Source organism: Dunckerocampus dactyliophorus, chromosome 15 (genome assembly GCF_027744805.1).
Source record: "Dunckerocampus dactyliophorus isolate RoL2022-P2 chromosome 15, RoL_Ddac_1.1, whole genome shotgun sequence".
Classification (NCBI taxonomy): Eukaryota; Metazoa; Chordata; class Actinopteri; order Syngnathiformes; family Syngnathidae; genus Dunckerocampus; species Dunckerocampus dactyliophorus.
The window spans coordinates 12611922-12627734 of NC_072833.1; the positions used below are offsets into that span (position 1 = coordinate 12611922).

The following is a 15813-nucleotide window of genomic DNA, read 5'->3' on the forward strand; positions in this document are numbered from 1 at the left end:
AAGGGAAACTTCCTGTATTTGTTCCCTTTTCAGGAGACTTGGTTGAATAAATACCAAAAATAGCACGATACTGTTAAAGAAAAAAAGTAATAAGAAAATACATATTTATGTTGAAGTTGACTCTTCTTGTGTAAACAAATAAGATTAACTTCCTGTATTTTTTTGCCTCTGTCCTGTCTGGAAAAAAGTAAAAAATAAAATAAAATGACAATAAAATTTCAATAAATAAGAATGAGAGGTATTTACTGCAAACAATAATAATAAAAAGGAATATAATATCATAAAAACATTGCTCTTGCCCATGAATCCATCACAATACTCCATAAAACTATAATAATAATCACTATTATTATTATAATGATGTAACCAAATAAGGTTGCAAAACATTACTATGTAATAAATTAACTCCAACCACGAGCCTACTAGCGTACTGCGCGGCATGGCTCAGTTGGTACAGTTGTCGTCTCCCAAACTGAAGGTCGCGGGTTTGATCCTCCGTCCTCCCGTGATCATGTTGAAGTGTCCTTGGACAAGATACCGAACCCCCAGTTGCTCCTGTTGCTGTGTCACCAGTGGGTAAATGTGCTAGCAGTGTCCATGCACTTTGAGTGCCTTGGAGGTGGAAAAGCGCTATCCAAGTGAAAGACCATTCACCCACTGCTACCGCTAAGTTGAGTACTGAGACTTTTTTCCCCCCCAAAGTTCAGGGCTTTCTCCTTTTGCTGTTTCTCCGCTAATATAGCGTGCTGCAAGAAAAGCAGCATGCTGCATGAGGTGCCATGTGGCAGGGCTGGAGACGCGTTACTCTAATATGAAGAAAGGCTCACGGCGCACACCTGAGCCCCTATGCACCACGGACGAGGAGATATCTTGAAGTGAGCAGACTATAACACTGTGACATGTCCAAAGCCGAGCACTAATTATGCCCCCACTGCTGCAAACTGTCCATCACCACGAATACAGCATTCTCCAAATAACAAACATTTGTCACCAAAAAGTCAAAGAAAGCATTTGGCTTGCAGTGTCACACCATATCATAGCAACCCCCAGATGCAGCAGCATAAGTTGGATCATTTACATCGCCACCGTCTTACCAGCTTTAAATGAGGTGTAAAATAGCTGAGAAAAAAATGCTTACCTTTCAGCACTCAAGCAAACTTCCTGACAGAGCTGCAGGGTGACAAAATAAAGAACACCAAAATCATTATGGGTTGATTGTAATCACTGCTGGAATGATTATAGAGCAAACATTTACAATATCATGTGATGATCGCATTTGGCAGCACTCTCCCTCCAGAAATTCTGTATTTTGCACTTCTATTTCGTTTTAGGGAGGAGGAAGATTTTAGAAACTCTCCTCATATAGAGCAAGGGTCCACAACCACCGGGCCGTGGCCTGATACTGGTCCGTTGGCAGGGCCGAACTGGGCCGCGGGAAACTTTCAGGTGCAATAATTTTTTTTTTTAAATACCAAAGTTTTAAAAATCAATTTATAAATAACTAAATACAATTTTATGTCAATAGATATAAATGTTGGCGATATGGGCCATTATCCACTGAGTGCTCATGTGCATATTTGTTTGGTGCACAACCGCAAGTTAATTCATGCTAGCACGCTGCCTGTGACCACACACATCAAAAACAAACTCCAGGCTCGTACTGGTGGATGGTGGGTCTGTATTCATTTAGTGCTTTTAATTTGATGTTGCTCCCCGTCTTAGTTTTACACGATAATAATAAATAAGATAAATAAATGGCATCGCCATAATGTACGACACCGCCACCGCAGATTTGTGGGAACAAGAGCCGGTCTGTGGGTGCCACTAATATAGAGGAACTTTAAAGAGCATTAGGTCCTTAAATGCAACAAAACGCTCCTCCCATTTAGAGGATCTTTGTCAAGCAGTAAGTCCTTAAAAATAGCAGATCACCATCCTAGCAGTGGGTTAAAAACAGCGTCTGTTATATCAAGGATGTGCGACTGGTGTTTTATCCCCCCCTTATTTTAGTAGCTCCTTAAAAAGTCTATGAATCACCGTTAATAATTCATTTAAAAAACAAACTCAAAAGGTAAAAAGGCGTAGGTTGAATAGAATAAGGGGGGCTAGCATGTCAGCACTGATTGTGTGTAAGGCGTTCAAGGTCTGGTAGATTAATGCAGGGTTCACTTTCAAAAAGTGTGGTGGTGGTGGGGGTGAATTAATCATGTGATTGATGGCCAGCATATCTCCATGCCTTGTTTTTTTCCAACTGGGAGATAAAAATTTATGCTTGGCAAACGTGCAATTGATTGTGGCAGGCTGGCAGCGTGTGAGTGGCTAAAGCGTCTGAATATCTGCTGTCAAAAAAGCGGAATTTATTCCTGGTTGATATGCAAGGCGTACGTCGGCTGTGGTGTTGTACAGTGCTGCTGCCATCATCACTAGTTAGTCTTATCAATGCATGCAAAAACCCAAGGAGGACGTGACAAATCCTTTTTTTTACAAGTCCAATAAAATCATCTTCTTGTAATTACAGCAAGGCAGCTTATCAGTGCTACGTGACATTTTAGCACATCTGCATTGTTGGGATTTGTTCTGATCCAAAAACTCTACAGCGAATGATTAACTCCACTTATCAGCAGGTTATAAAACAACACCTTGTCTGCCCTACATTGATGTATGTCTTATAATCGGCCTTGAATGAAGACCATCACATTAGGGCAACATCAAGGCGGCGCAGCTTCATTTGTTTGCTTTCATGCTGAATGATGAAGCCTGTTAGCGACAGCTTTTTTAATCATAAAACCATCATCTATGCTAGTGCTACTGAACTAGCGGCATAGTTCACGACCAAGCTTCACTTATTCAGTATACACTCCTGATCAAAATCTTAAGACCAGTTGAAAAATTGCTAGAATTTGCATTTTGCACATTTGGATCTTCATGAGGGTTTAAGTAGAGCTACAATATGCAAAAGCAAGAAGGGGGAATGAGACAAAAAGCACTTTGAAAAAGTAATTTATTAAAAACAACAATTAAACTGGAATAGGCTGTTTATCAGCTGATCAAACGTTTAAGACCATCGTTCAAAAAATAACAAGAAACTCTCCACACCAGAACAAAACATGTTCTCAGCAGGACTCAGTAATGAGTAGCTCCACCGTTCTTGTTAACCACTTCAAAAATTTGTTTGGGCATGCTTGATGCGAGTGTTTCCAGGAGGCTAGTGGAACATTGCTCCAAGTGGTGAAGATGGCTTCACGAAGGGCATCAACTGTCTGGAACTGATGGCCATTTTTATAAACTTCCATTGCCATCCATCCCCAAATGTTCTCTATGGGATTTAAATGAGGGGAACATGCAGGATGGTCCAAAAGAGTGATGTTATTCTCCCTGAAGAAGTCCTTGGTCAAGCGAGCATTGTGAACTACAGCGTTGTCCTGTTGAAAAACCCAGCTGTTACCACACAGACGAGGGCCCTCAGTCATGAGGGATGCCCACTGCAACATCTGCACGTAAGCAGCCGCCGTTTGATGACCCTGCACCACCTGAAGCTTCAGTGTTCCAGTGAATGAAAAGGCACCCCAGATCATGATGGACCCCCTCCACTGTGCCGGTAGAAAACATCTCAGGTGGGATCTCCTTGTCATGCCAGTAACGTTGGGAGCCATGTGGACCGTCAAGGTTACATTTTTTTCTCATCAGAGAATAAAACTTTTTTCCACCCTTCAATGTCCCATGTTTGATGCTCCCTGGCAAAGTCTAAACAGGCAGTTTTGTGGCATTGAAGGAGACGAGGTCTTTGAATTAGTTTATTGTTTTTTAAACCCTTTTCCCGCAGATGCCGTCTGATGGTTATTGCGCTGCAGTTGGCACCAGTAAGGGCCTTAATGTGGGTGGAAGACCGCCCTGTGTCTTGATGCTTAATGCTCAGAATCTTTCAAAATATTTTTAATGACTGTCTTACTGCACCCAACCTCAGCAGCAATGGACGCTGCGAGAGGCCTTGCTTATGCAGCTCGACAATCCGACCACGTTCAAAAAGAGAAAGCTTCTTAGCTTTAGCCATCAGGAGGGCATGATAGTGTGAATGCCTGACAGAAAATGAACATTTTGAGCAGATTTTGGCTTTTATAGCCTGTGGTCTTAAACTTTTGATCAGCTGATAAACAGCCTATTCCAGTTTAATTGTTGTTTTCAATAAATTACTTTTTCAAAGTGCTTTTTGTCTCACTTCCCCTTCTTGCTTTTGCATACTGTAGCTCTACTTAAAACCTCATTATGATCCAAATGTGCAAAATGCAAATTCTAGCAATTTTTCAACTGGTCTTAAGATTTTGATCAGGAGTGTATATCTCTGTGTGACAGGAGGGCTCTGCTGTTATTAAGGGCCTCCTGCAAAAATGCTAGTCAAAGATCCTCCAAATGACAGGAGGACAAACATGGTTAATTTAATACTGAGATTCTTGGACGCGTGTTTTTGCACCAAAGCACGGCTGACATAGAGAATCTTTTACTCAGGTCTTTGCAGTGTATCCTTAAAAACAGCAGAACGCTCCCGTCAGTTAGAGGATCTTAGACCAGCCCTCCTGCTGACTGCAGCTCTTGTCTAAATGTGCATGTTGCCTCAAACAATGAAGCGTAAAAACAATCCAGTGGGCTTGGAGGCTTGGCAGCCTGCTGCTGCACACTTTTCTCCACCATATGTCTTTGTCAGAAATGTTTGCAGGGTGCTGCAAGATGAAATCAATCCGGGGCCGGGTTGTCGAACTATGCTGAAGCCCGCCAGATCGGCCCGAGCGGAAAACAACTGGCCTGCCAATGACATTCAAAGACGGACCATCTGGTCTACACCGTCTAATAGGCGTTTAGCGGAGGGATGGAACAGTTGACGCCTTTCTCCTGTCTCAATTAGCAGCACAGAAAGATGGATGTCAAAGATGTTTTTTATGGAACCATCAACAATGTGTGATAAGTGCCTGTTGGGGGAACATATTTTCATTGTGCCAATGACAAGCAGGGTTAGTCAAAGATCCTCTACTCTGCTACTCTTTTCGTTTGAATGGGTTGACATTTTTTGTCCACTCACAATGTGTATGGCTTAAGTCTGCATATGCATTTAATACCAAATTGAAGGGGAAGGTTAAACAATGATGATAAAGCAGTATCCTAAGTACAAAACTAAATACAACCAACAATAAAGTCTAATTTTCGAGTGAAATTCACTCACTCACATTGACAGGTTTTCACCACTGCGCCGTGCAGGGACAGGAACACTAATATCAATGAAATCTTCAAGATGAAACACTCTTAATGCACAAAATAATCATCAAAAGTACTTTTTTGTTCGTATGACGCACACAGAGCAATGAACAACTTCATGCTCTGTCTCCTTTCTGCTTTCTGCTCTGTTCTTGCACCGTGAGGCGTTCAGGCGCGCTCGTCATTGGGGTGTTAGGTGCTGATTGTTTTTCATTTTTATTCACGTACCCCCAATGACAAATGGTGTACTCCTGGGGGTACGCATACCCCATTTTGGGAACCTAGGCTCCGATGTATAGAACAGGAGCGCTATGCTGTTTTTTCAGGACCTACTGCTAGTAAAAGATTCTCTAAATGACAGAAGTGCTGTGAAATTAAATATTATAGCTCATGATGACTCCTTTGAGCATTTAATGGGGAGAAAGTAAAAAAAAAAAAAGCAACGCAAGAAGATAATAGTCAGAGTTGCTCTCTGGCAGCCATGCTGATAGGCAGCCTTGTGGACTGGCATCCTTTTTAAATTGTAGCCCAGCTTGATGGGTGGCTGTCAGGATGGGGGGGGACTTTTTATGGAGAAGTTCTAAAGGTAAAAAATAGCAGAAAAGGAAGGATGGTGACCTCAATACTGCAGTGTGCGAGGAAAGACATGTATCTTAACATGATCAAAATCAAGCCAAAATAAACTGAGAGCAGTGATAAATGTTAGTTTAGCAGGTTGGATTTTTCTCCAATTTAAATGCAGCATTTTTACATTAACATCTCAAAATATTTCAGCCTCACTGCTTAATCTTGCCTGGCTATCGTTCTGCTGTGCAACAGATGGACTTTTAGGACGTCGGCTCGCCTCTCGTTATCGCATTCGCTACTTTTGGGAATACAATCTTCCCTCGCTTCGTGGTTCGGATTTTGCAGCTTCACTCCATCACGGTTCTTCATGGTTGAATATGGCCATATTATATTATATTTTTTGCCTTAATTAAGCATTTTTAAGCATAAAAATGGCTAAACGAACAAAATACAAATATGAGGCATTCAGACGACACATTCAAAGATGCTGTGAATGACGTGTAGGAGGGGTGTCGCGAGGTCGCGTCTAAAACAAACTAAAACATAACTAAATTAACAAACCTAATAATAAATAAAAACAAGAAGAATTGTCTTTAAATGTATATGTATGGAAATGTATATGTTGTTTTTTAACATAAATTGTTTTATTTTAAATGATAGCTGGACAGCCTTAAAGTAAATACACAAAGACAAGTAGATAAGAGACAGCTGCATTATTATTATTTTTATTGTTATTATTGTTGTTATTATTGTTGTTATTATTGTTGTTATTATTATTATCATTATTATTATTATTATCATTATTGTCATTATTATTATTACACGGTATATTATAACAGTGGTTTACTTGATCTCACAAAATGTTGACAATAGTATCTTTGAGTGTCAGTTTGTGGGACAATAAACATTTCAAAACACACCCGCCTTGTTCTGTGACTGTGTTAAATTAAAAAAAGTCTGTTTGTCCAGTCATATATTTTCATTGTACTTTCCTTAAGATTATGAAATCTTGTTTCGTCTCGTCCTCCTGGACCCAAACCCGTGTCTTGTCTCGTCTTGTGAGTTGGGTGTCTCGCCACCAACCTGATATGTAGTGTTCTACACCGGTCACTGTAATATTTGGTCGTGGTCGCCAGACACAACAGGCTTTGATTGCAGGTTTGAATGATCTCACAAAAGGCAGAATAATCCCTAATAAAAACACAGGCTACTGTTGCAGCCGTAACCCACACCAAGCTAAAACTAAACTCTGAACCCCTGAAGTCACTTCCTGTCTGCCACTCACTTTGCTCCCCTAGGGAACACATTTATAGTAACACACACGAGCATGAGCCTTATTTATGTCTTAAATGCCTTATTTACTATCTCGTTACTATGTTGGGTAGTACAAGTGTAAAGATAACTATAGGGGTGTTATTTCATGTCTAGAGGACTGTAATAATGTTCAAAAAGCATACTCGGAAGGTATGCTCTAACTACAAAAATACTCTTAAGGAACCCTACTTCAAGGAAATTCACTTATCACTGGTCTGGAACAATTTTAACCCCAATATACTGCTTTATTTATGTCAGGATGTTTCTTGTTAAATAAAATGAAGGCCAATTGACTCCATTAACACTCCTTGAAGGGATCATCAACTGCTGTTGTCGTGTTGAGTCTTTTCTGATTCTTAAAGATTAACTTCTAGTTAAAGATCCTCTGTTTGACAGGACTGCTTTGCTATTTTAGGAATCTACTGCATAAACGCAAGTCAAAGATCCTTTATATGACAGAAGTGCTCTATTGTTTTTCAGGACTCACTGCGAAAGCAGGGGTCAGAGATCAGGACCCACTAGGACCTGCTGTTAAGGATGTACTGCAAAAATACTACTCAACAGGCGTGCTCTGTTGTTTTTAAGGACTTGCAAAAACACTAGTTAAAGATCCTTTGTGTGACAGATTTAGGACCTGCTGTTTTTAAGTACCTACTTCAAAAACACTAGTCAAAGATCCTGTGTATGACAGGGATGCTCCACTGTTTTTTAGTATTTGCTGTTTTTCAGGATGTACTGCAAAAAACACAAGTGAAAGATCCTCTCCATGACAGGACTGCTCTACTATTTTTAAGTACCTACTGCAAAAACGCAAGTCCAAGATCGTCTTTACAGTATCACAAGAATGTGCTGCTGATCAAAGATCCTCTATATGACATGGTGTAGTTTTCTTCTACAAATAACTTCCTTAGTTTAACAAATGAATTGTATTTAAATGTGTGTTTTCTAGCAAATAGCTGCCATTAGTAAGTTCCATTCCAATGCAGTAGACTAAACGCTGCATGCAAAGCAGAGGGGATGAGTCTAGTTTCTGGAGCGACTACAGTCGTAGCCCTGTAACGCTTTTAGTTCATTGTGTAGCAGCAGCAGCGACGCTTCTTTTGCCAGCAGCCACAAGAACCAAATGGAACACAAAAGCTCCAGTTGGCTGGGTCACATACACACGCACACACACGTACACACGCACACATGCACACTCACACAGTGATTTACCTGAGGGATGTGGGCACGTTTTGCATGGACCACAGAGTGTAATTTTGGACTCCATTAACATGAGAGAGATGAAGAAAAATGGCCCGAAGCGAGTTGGCATTGTGAGGACGCATCCTCCCTTCTTGATCCCATTCATGTTAATGGACTTCAAGAGGGTCGTCTGGGAGCTCACTGGAATCTCGCTTCAATGCTAGGCAGCAATGATTTTCATGCATTGGTATTTTTTTTTTTTTTACAGTGTCAGATTTAAAACAAAAGCTTGTACTCAAGGTCATCAGGACCAGAAATGTCAGCTTGCCAAAAACTGCTTAAGGAAATATTAATTTTCTGTCCATTTTAAAGGTGCTGTCTGCCATGGTTACGTATTGCAGTGGAGGCGTTCAAAAGTGTATCCCGCCCCCTTGCTGCTCAGAGCACGTAAGCCACATCCCATGTGAAACACACGTGCGCATCAGTCAGTCAACAATTTAGCTAAGCTGCTAATTATACAGCTAGAAGTCAAAAACATGACATATACAATATCAGCAGAGATTATTTGTTATTAGCCAGTGTTGGCTCATAGACATAAGAACATGGATGCCATTGGTGATTGCACTTAGGACTTGGGCTGTAACAAACTGCAGATGAGAGTAAAATTTGTTATGCTAATGATAGTAATTTGACAAAGTTTAGGTTCCAACGTTTTCTTAGTCATAATACAGATCAGTAACAATATAATGCTATGCTACAAAAGCAGTGTTTAGAATAGAGTATGATTTGATTTTATTCTCAGCCATGACGTTTTATTGCCAAAAGCTACGCTGAGACCGTCTGTGTGTGTGTGTGTGTGTGTGTGTTTGTGTGTGCACTCAATGGACACGTTCACGAGACAGCTGTGACTGATAGCCGTTAATGCTACTCACCCTTTTCGGGCCAAACGACAAATCTTATTCAGTTCAACTCACATTTGTGAGGAATATAAACATTTTTTGTACAGTCTGTTATCTGAAACCATTATTTACAGCCAGTATATTTCCACAAGACTACTGCTTTTTATTGGAAAGAAAAAAACGTTTGCTACATGCTTTGAATGGGGAAAAAATAGTGCCCTCTGGTGGACGAATATAAAAAATAAAAATAGAAAGCCAATTGTCTAAATTGTAAAGTTATTAAAGGATGGCATTGGTTTATGTTAAGGTACAAATGGGATCAAAAATGACATTTTCAGCGGGCCATTTCGGGTGACAAGGAGCAAATTTGTCAGTTTTGTGCAGCGGTGCAATTTTAGGCTAACTTAAGAAATGGAAATGACAATTGTAAATAATTCTAACACTCATTCAACACAGCCAAAATGGCTTGAACATTAAACATGGAATAAAATGTCCAGAGGATCTCTAGAAAAACCACAACACAGAGTTTGCAAGTAACTCTAAGTGTAAAGTGTCCTCCCTTCGCCCTTCCTGTGGTCAGACATTATTTGTGAAAGGGTTAAACGACAACCCGGTCACCCATATGTTCCTATAATTACCTTGCTTTCGTGTCAAGGCGCAACACTTTTCTTTTTGCTTTCAATTACGTTCCCTCTTTTGTTGCACTGCAGGGTGAACACCGGAAGGTGACAAAAGGTGCAGATCTTATCGCTAAGAGCTGTAGTAGGTCATGTTAGCATGTTTGGTTGGGTTGACAGAAATGTGTAGTGTTACAAAGAGGCTCTGGTTTTTGCAGCTGACCCTTAAAAACAGCAGAGCACTCCTGTCATACAGAGAATCTTTGACTAGTGCTGCCTTCATGTAGCAGCGGTTGGCATCAACTGCACTATCCTCACGTTCACCAAGGTCAGTAGGTCTCTGCTGGCTTATTCAGACGAGAGCATGCAATTAAGGCTGGAGGGTTGGTGATGGCGTGGTGGGCATGTATCATCCAGGCTGAGTCATACGTTGCCCACCAGTACAATGCATCATTCTCACTTAGACTATTTGGAAGGCCACCAACAGCCCACAGGGGAATCATTAAGCTCGTATGTAAATATGAGGGATGCATGCAGATTTCACCTTGCCTGAGAAAGAGAGGAGGGGGAGGAAACCTCGGAATGACACACAAGGGTCATTCGGCCGGGTTGGAAAAGAACGCCTGTGGATTTTTTTTCGCTATGCTACTGCAGGTATGCAGAAATATCACCAGAATTTTAATGACTGTCGCATTTGTATTACATTTTATGACAAAATGAAAATAAATAATAGATTTGATCTAAAGCTGACAGTCAGTTGCAAACGCTTCCTGATCGTACAGTACATGCGGATACGGAACTTAAAGCAAGGTAGTATTGTTAGGACAAGAGTAGACCCAATTGCCCGATGCCTGCCGATGCGCTGCACCATTGCCCTCGCAGATTGCTGTGGCTCAAGCGTTGATACCCTGCAGTTACTGTCACCTGCAGCACCGGAGAGGATGCTTTTATTCGTTTTTTGATGAAAGCTAAAATACAGGAAATTTACAGGAAACTATTTAAAATACAGTCGGGTTGACAAGATGGGCCTTGTTCCTAAAAAACAAGTGAAATCTGCCGTTTTCTCTTATATTTTACTTATTAAAGCAACAGTATGTAGAAATATGATCAACAAAAGCTATGATAAAATACCATGTAATAACAAAAACAAGTGTCGGTAAGGAGGGCGGCGGTACTGCCTGAGGAAGTTTGGCATGTCACCTAAGATCATCAGCAACTTCTACAGCTGCATCACCGTGTGGTACGGCAGTTCCAGCGCAATGGACCCTAAACGCCTGCAGAGAGTGGTGAAGACTGCTGAGAAGATCACCAGACTCCACTGCCCTCTCTCCAAGCCATCTACCACCACAGAGTCCACATGAGAGCTGCCTCCACCCTCAAAAACCCCACCCACCCCCAGCACAGACTGTTCACACTCTTACCCTCAGGCAGAAGGTGCACAAGTGTGAAATGCAGGACTTCCAGACTGAGCAACTCCTTCCCTTCAGGCATAAGACTTTTAAACAGAATATTGCCTTCTACCTCAGCTCTAATTACCATATTTATTTATGATAGATGCCACTGCCATTTGCACATATTCTATTTGCACACTGCCCATCAACACATTTTACCACTGCACATATACATTGCACATACAGTACATAGTCAATATTTCTGCACTGTTCATTTTATTTTTCCTGTATTTCCTCAGGTACTGTTTATTTACCTAGTTTTTACCTTTTATATGTGCGCCATTCATTGTGGAAAGAAAAGTAAGAATTGCATTGTAATGGGGAACTTCCTTAATATGCATATGACAAACATTACCCTATCTGATTTCATCTTATCTTATGCCCGGACCAGCCTGGACACCTCTTCTAGTGTGTTAGCACTAGTCTTGGTGCTAACAAGCAAAACAAATCAGCCATGTTTCTTTTTCTGAACTAATTACAGCCATATTACGTAGAAATATGTTTAAAAGCCTTCGGCTAATACGTTAGCATGCAATAATGACATTAGTGTACCTCTGTACCAGCCTGCACACCTCCTACAGAACTTACATCATGAGAACATCTGTAAAATATTTATTTTTCCCTGAGAAAGTAAATCAACCTAGAAGGCTTCTGTTGTTTTTTCTTACCTACCCTGTAAGCGTATAAAAGTCAAGGTAAAAAAAGGTCTAAGATGTCACAGAGACACGTTGATTCTACAGAGAAAGGTTCAGTAGCTGAGGACATTTTTACGGTCAGGTCAGAGCAACCTCGCCGGGAGTGCAGACGACAAGCAAGTCAAATTGGGAGTGAAACATTTGTATACACGTCTGGGGCATAAAAGTGAAGAGACGTCACGGCTTCTTGCAACAACAAAAAAAAAAGTATAGTCCGGAAAATGTGGCGTGACAAGCAATACAACGGCACACTTTTATTGTGTCTTACTGTCGTTTCTGTCTGCCGGTGTCACGCTTTTGTGTACTTTGCAACTAATGTGCCTACATGGTTTACATTTTCAAACATCTAAAAGCAGGAGGACATACGGTACAAAACAAGCACTCTAAGCAGGATTTAGAAACAAGATGGATTTCCAACTATTAAAGCAGTACTAAGTGAAAATCACCACTCACTTGGACAGCCACACTTGCTTATAATAGGAATAATAGCAATTGCGTCTTTTCATTGCCCTGAATCACCCACATTAAAGGAAAACTGCACTTTTTAAAAAATTCTGCCCATCATCCACAATCCACAATGTGAAAAATGAAAACACATCTTTCCCTTTACTGTGCGTTCTAAAGAAAGAATAACAGCTAGCATGAGGCAGCTAATGGGACACACCGATTCCACCTATAAAATCCAACAACAACAAAATGCCAGCAATGTTACATTTGCATAACGTAACCTGCATATTAACCAAGCTACAGCGACATTGTTATTATAGTAACACTGAAGAACTACTTTTCTGGTGTAGTGACACAGCGCCTCGCTCACAACGCCTCACGCCACTACCGAGCAGTGATGTGCGATACAACTCATTTATTTTCTGATTCGATACCGAGTAAAATTCAGGTTGGTATCGGCAATGCTGATCCGATACCGATACTTTGTGCAAATATACCAAACATGTCGTGTACATTTTAAAAAGTAGTGTATTTCAAATCATAGCATAGCTCATAAAATAAAAAAAATATAAGACATCAGAGGAATTTATTCATTTATTGTAAACAACTGCATATCATTTATACAAAGTCTCAATAATTTACTTACTTTCCACCGTGTTCCTGTTAATGGTATACATTACCTCAAATGACTCCATTACCAAAGTATCAATATTTTGATTTGAGCCTAAAGCTCTGGCATAGGAGGTATCGACATTTCAGTATCAATCCACACATCACTACTAGCGAGAAGTAACGTAAGCGAATGGAGTTGCTGCATTAAGGCAATTGCTGATGAGTTTGAATTTAATTTACCAGCTCAACGGGGGGCACAAGTCTAGTGCTGAAAGACAGAGCCTTCCCATCAGTTGGCATCCCAGTGACGACGGACATTGCGCGTGTCTGTTTCATTATGGTTTCATTTTGTCAGTGAAACTTGTGTTTATGCTAGGACAATGGCTTAAGTGTTCCACTATAACTGGATCTGCCGAGCACCCAGCAACGTTATTCTCTGCCTGACGGGAGTAAAAATAAAAAGCAGTAGTTGCCGTGGACTCTCATTTGAAGTCTGTCGTTATTGCTGATAGCTAATGCTCTCTCTGTGTTGCTCTTGCTGACGGAAGTAGCGTTCCTATGGGCTCTGTGAAATCAATACGTCCAGGAAGGAAGCACTGGTAATGCTAAAATGACCAAAATACTGTGAGTATTAAGAAGAACCAAATTCGCTCTGCACAACCTGCATTTACCCGCAAAACTAAACCACCCAAAAATCTATTTTGTTATTATTAATATGTCACATAGTTGGACTGACACAATGTAGCAGCGCTCGAGCCCCAGCAATTTCGGTGGTAGAGGAACAAGCCGACCAAGCGGAACACAGCAAATAATAATTAGCACAATAACAAAACATTAAAAAGGGGAAAACTTGAGGAAATGAAGTGTTAAGAAACATCTGAGGCCACGACAAAGCATATGCTCCTCTCGGCTAGTTTGCAACAATGCTCAATGTTCACTCCCTGCAGGAACAAAAATGTCTATTTTTAGAGCCGAGCAAGTCATACAGTTTTAATGTGTCTTAAAGATGGACTGCCTGTCTGTCTTTGGCATATTTCACACAACCTCTGATCCTTACGGACACGAGCACAGACACAAATATACATTGTTTCTACAAAAGAAGTCCAGTTCGGGGACAATGATGAGATATTACTTCCTAATCTGTGGAGCCAGTGGTATTTGGAGCTCATAATGTGGACTCTGGGTAGTAATTACGTGCACTCCCACTCGGTTTATTCTGTTGAGGATTACTGCAGAGCCTCGTGTGAATAGCTTATTTTTATACATGAAATTAAGGTGTAATTAAAAATCGATGATGATGCTCATTTGCACGCCCCCGTCGCCAACTCCTTCTAATACACGTAAACATCTTAGAATAGCACAAAACTACACTTTTAAAAATAATCATTCATGTTGTCTCCAGGGTTTCTGGCAGACAAGTATTTATTTTACAGTGCTCCTGTCATTTTGAGGATCTTCGACTAGCATTTTTGCAGTAGGCCTTTAAAACAGCAGAGAGCGCTGGTCATTTTGAGGACCTCTGACTCGTGTCTTTGCATATTTTTGATATGGCAAGGGGTCAAACCATGCTGTCCATTGTCTTGAAGAAAATAAGTGACTATTATTTAGAAAGCCCCAAACAGCCGGCCTTGTCCAGGTTATACACAGGACCCCATGGCAGCATCCCAATATTTGTTGAAGGGACGAGATGACGTCTCCAGCTGTCTCCTCCACAGCTGCTCCCTTTCCCCTCCAGTGAGCAGCATTGCCTTCGCCCGGAGGCTACAGCGGTATATACGGTCGGCAGGAGTGCGCCTATGTGTTGCACTCATACAAACGAGGTGCGCTTTGATTCATCAAGATTCCACGTGGACGTGACGGATGTCTCTCTGAATACTGATGGACGCATGCAGCGGTGACAGCGCCGATGACAAACGGCCGTCTTGAGCCGAGAGAGAACCCGAGGAAAATGGTGCGCTGATGTATGCCAGCCCTTTGGCCTGGGCTAGCGTTTACTTCATCACAACAGGCTCCACTACATAACTGTGTACTTCTGGAGGTCCTTTAGGTGTCCAATGTGTTGAAAGGTCCATATTGATCGCATACTCAAACAGTCACTTATGACAAATGGAGTCTTAAATCACATTGGGAGATGAATCGGGCTGGCGGCAATGTCATTAAGGCTTTGTGATGGCTGACTTAATAAGGTGATTAAATGAAGGCTAGCTCCTGTGTCACAGTGTCGTCTCTGACAAACCCGACCCCGGATGGGCCACCAACGCCACTTCATCATCGTGGCTGCCACCTTTTGGCATTTACATTAATCTTATAGGGTTTTCCCTGTCAGTCATGTTGGGAATGGCCCGGAATTGAAAACTGTAGCGTGGCTGGTAGTTTGAAGGACTTACTCTGCTAAAGTGGGAGTGATTTGGACAGAAAATGGGCAAAACATTATTGACAAGAAGTGTCACGAGTGAAGACAGGGCATGATGCGCCTAACACTTTTCAAAAACATAATATTAGATTTGAATTACATAATATATATTATAGACCATGGACCGAGAAATTGATTATTAGGCAGAAAATGTGCAACAATGAGGAGGTATAAGTCAAACACGACTGGATGCAAGTGTATTTTGTGAAGACGGTGTAGGATATGCCAAATACTGTACTTATCAGAAACAAAATCTTGGACTTTTTCTGCAGTAAACTGAAAGCAATATCGTGGAAATAGTGACAGAATTTTGATGCAATGTGCAAAAATCTGGTGAAATAATAGGAGAATGTCTTTTGGGAAGACAATGCA

At 41.1% G+C, this 15813-nt stretch overlaps 1 protein-coding gene across 45 annotated transcripts in view; it reads right to left on the reverse strand.

Moving 5' to 3' along the window:
- The window catches only part of LOC129194857 (receptor-type tyrosine-protein phosphatase delta-like), a 415432-nt gene that overhangs the window by 151109 nt on the left and 248510 nt on the right, over nt 1–15813 (reverse strand). For all 45 annotated transcript variants that reach the window (XM_054800309.1, XM_054800310.1, XM_054800348.1 and 42 more), the window contains one exon: nt 1139–1170. The gene's annotated coding sequence lies outside the window, so the exon portion shown is untranslated. The remainder of the gene's footprint in view (nt 1–1138; nt 1171–15813) is intronic.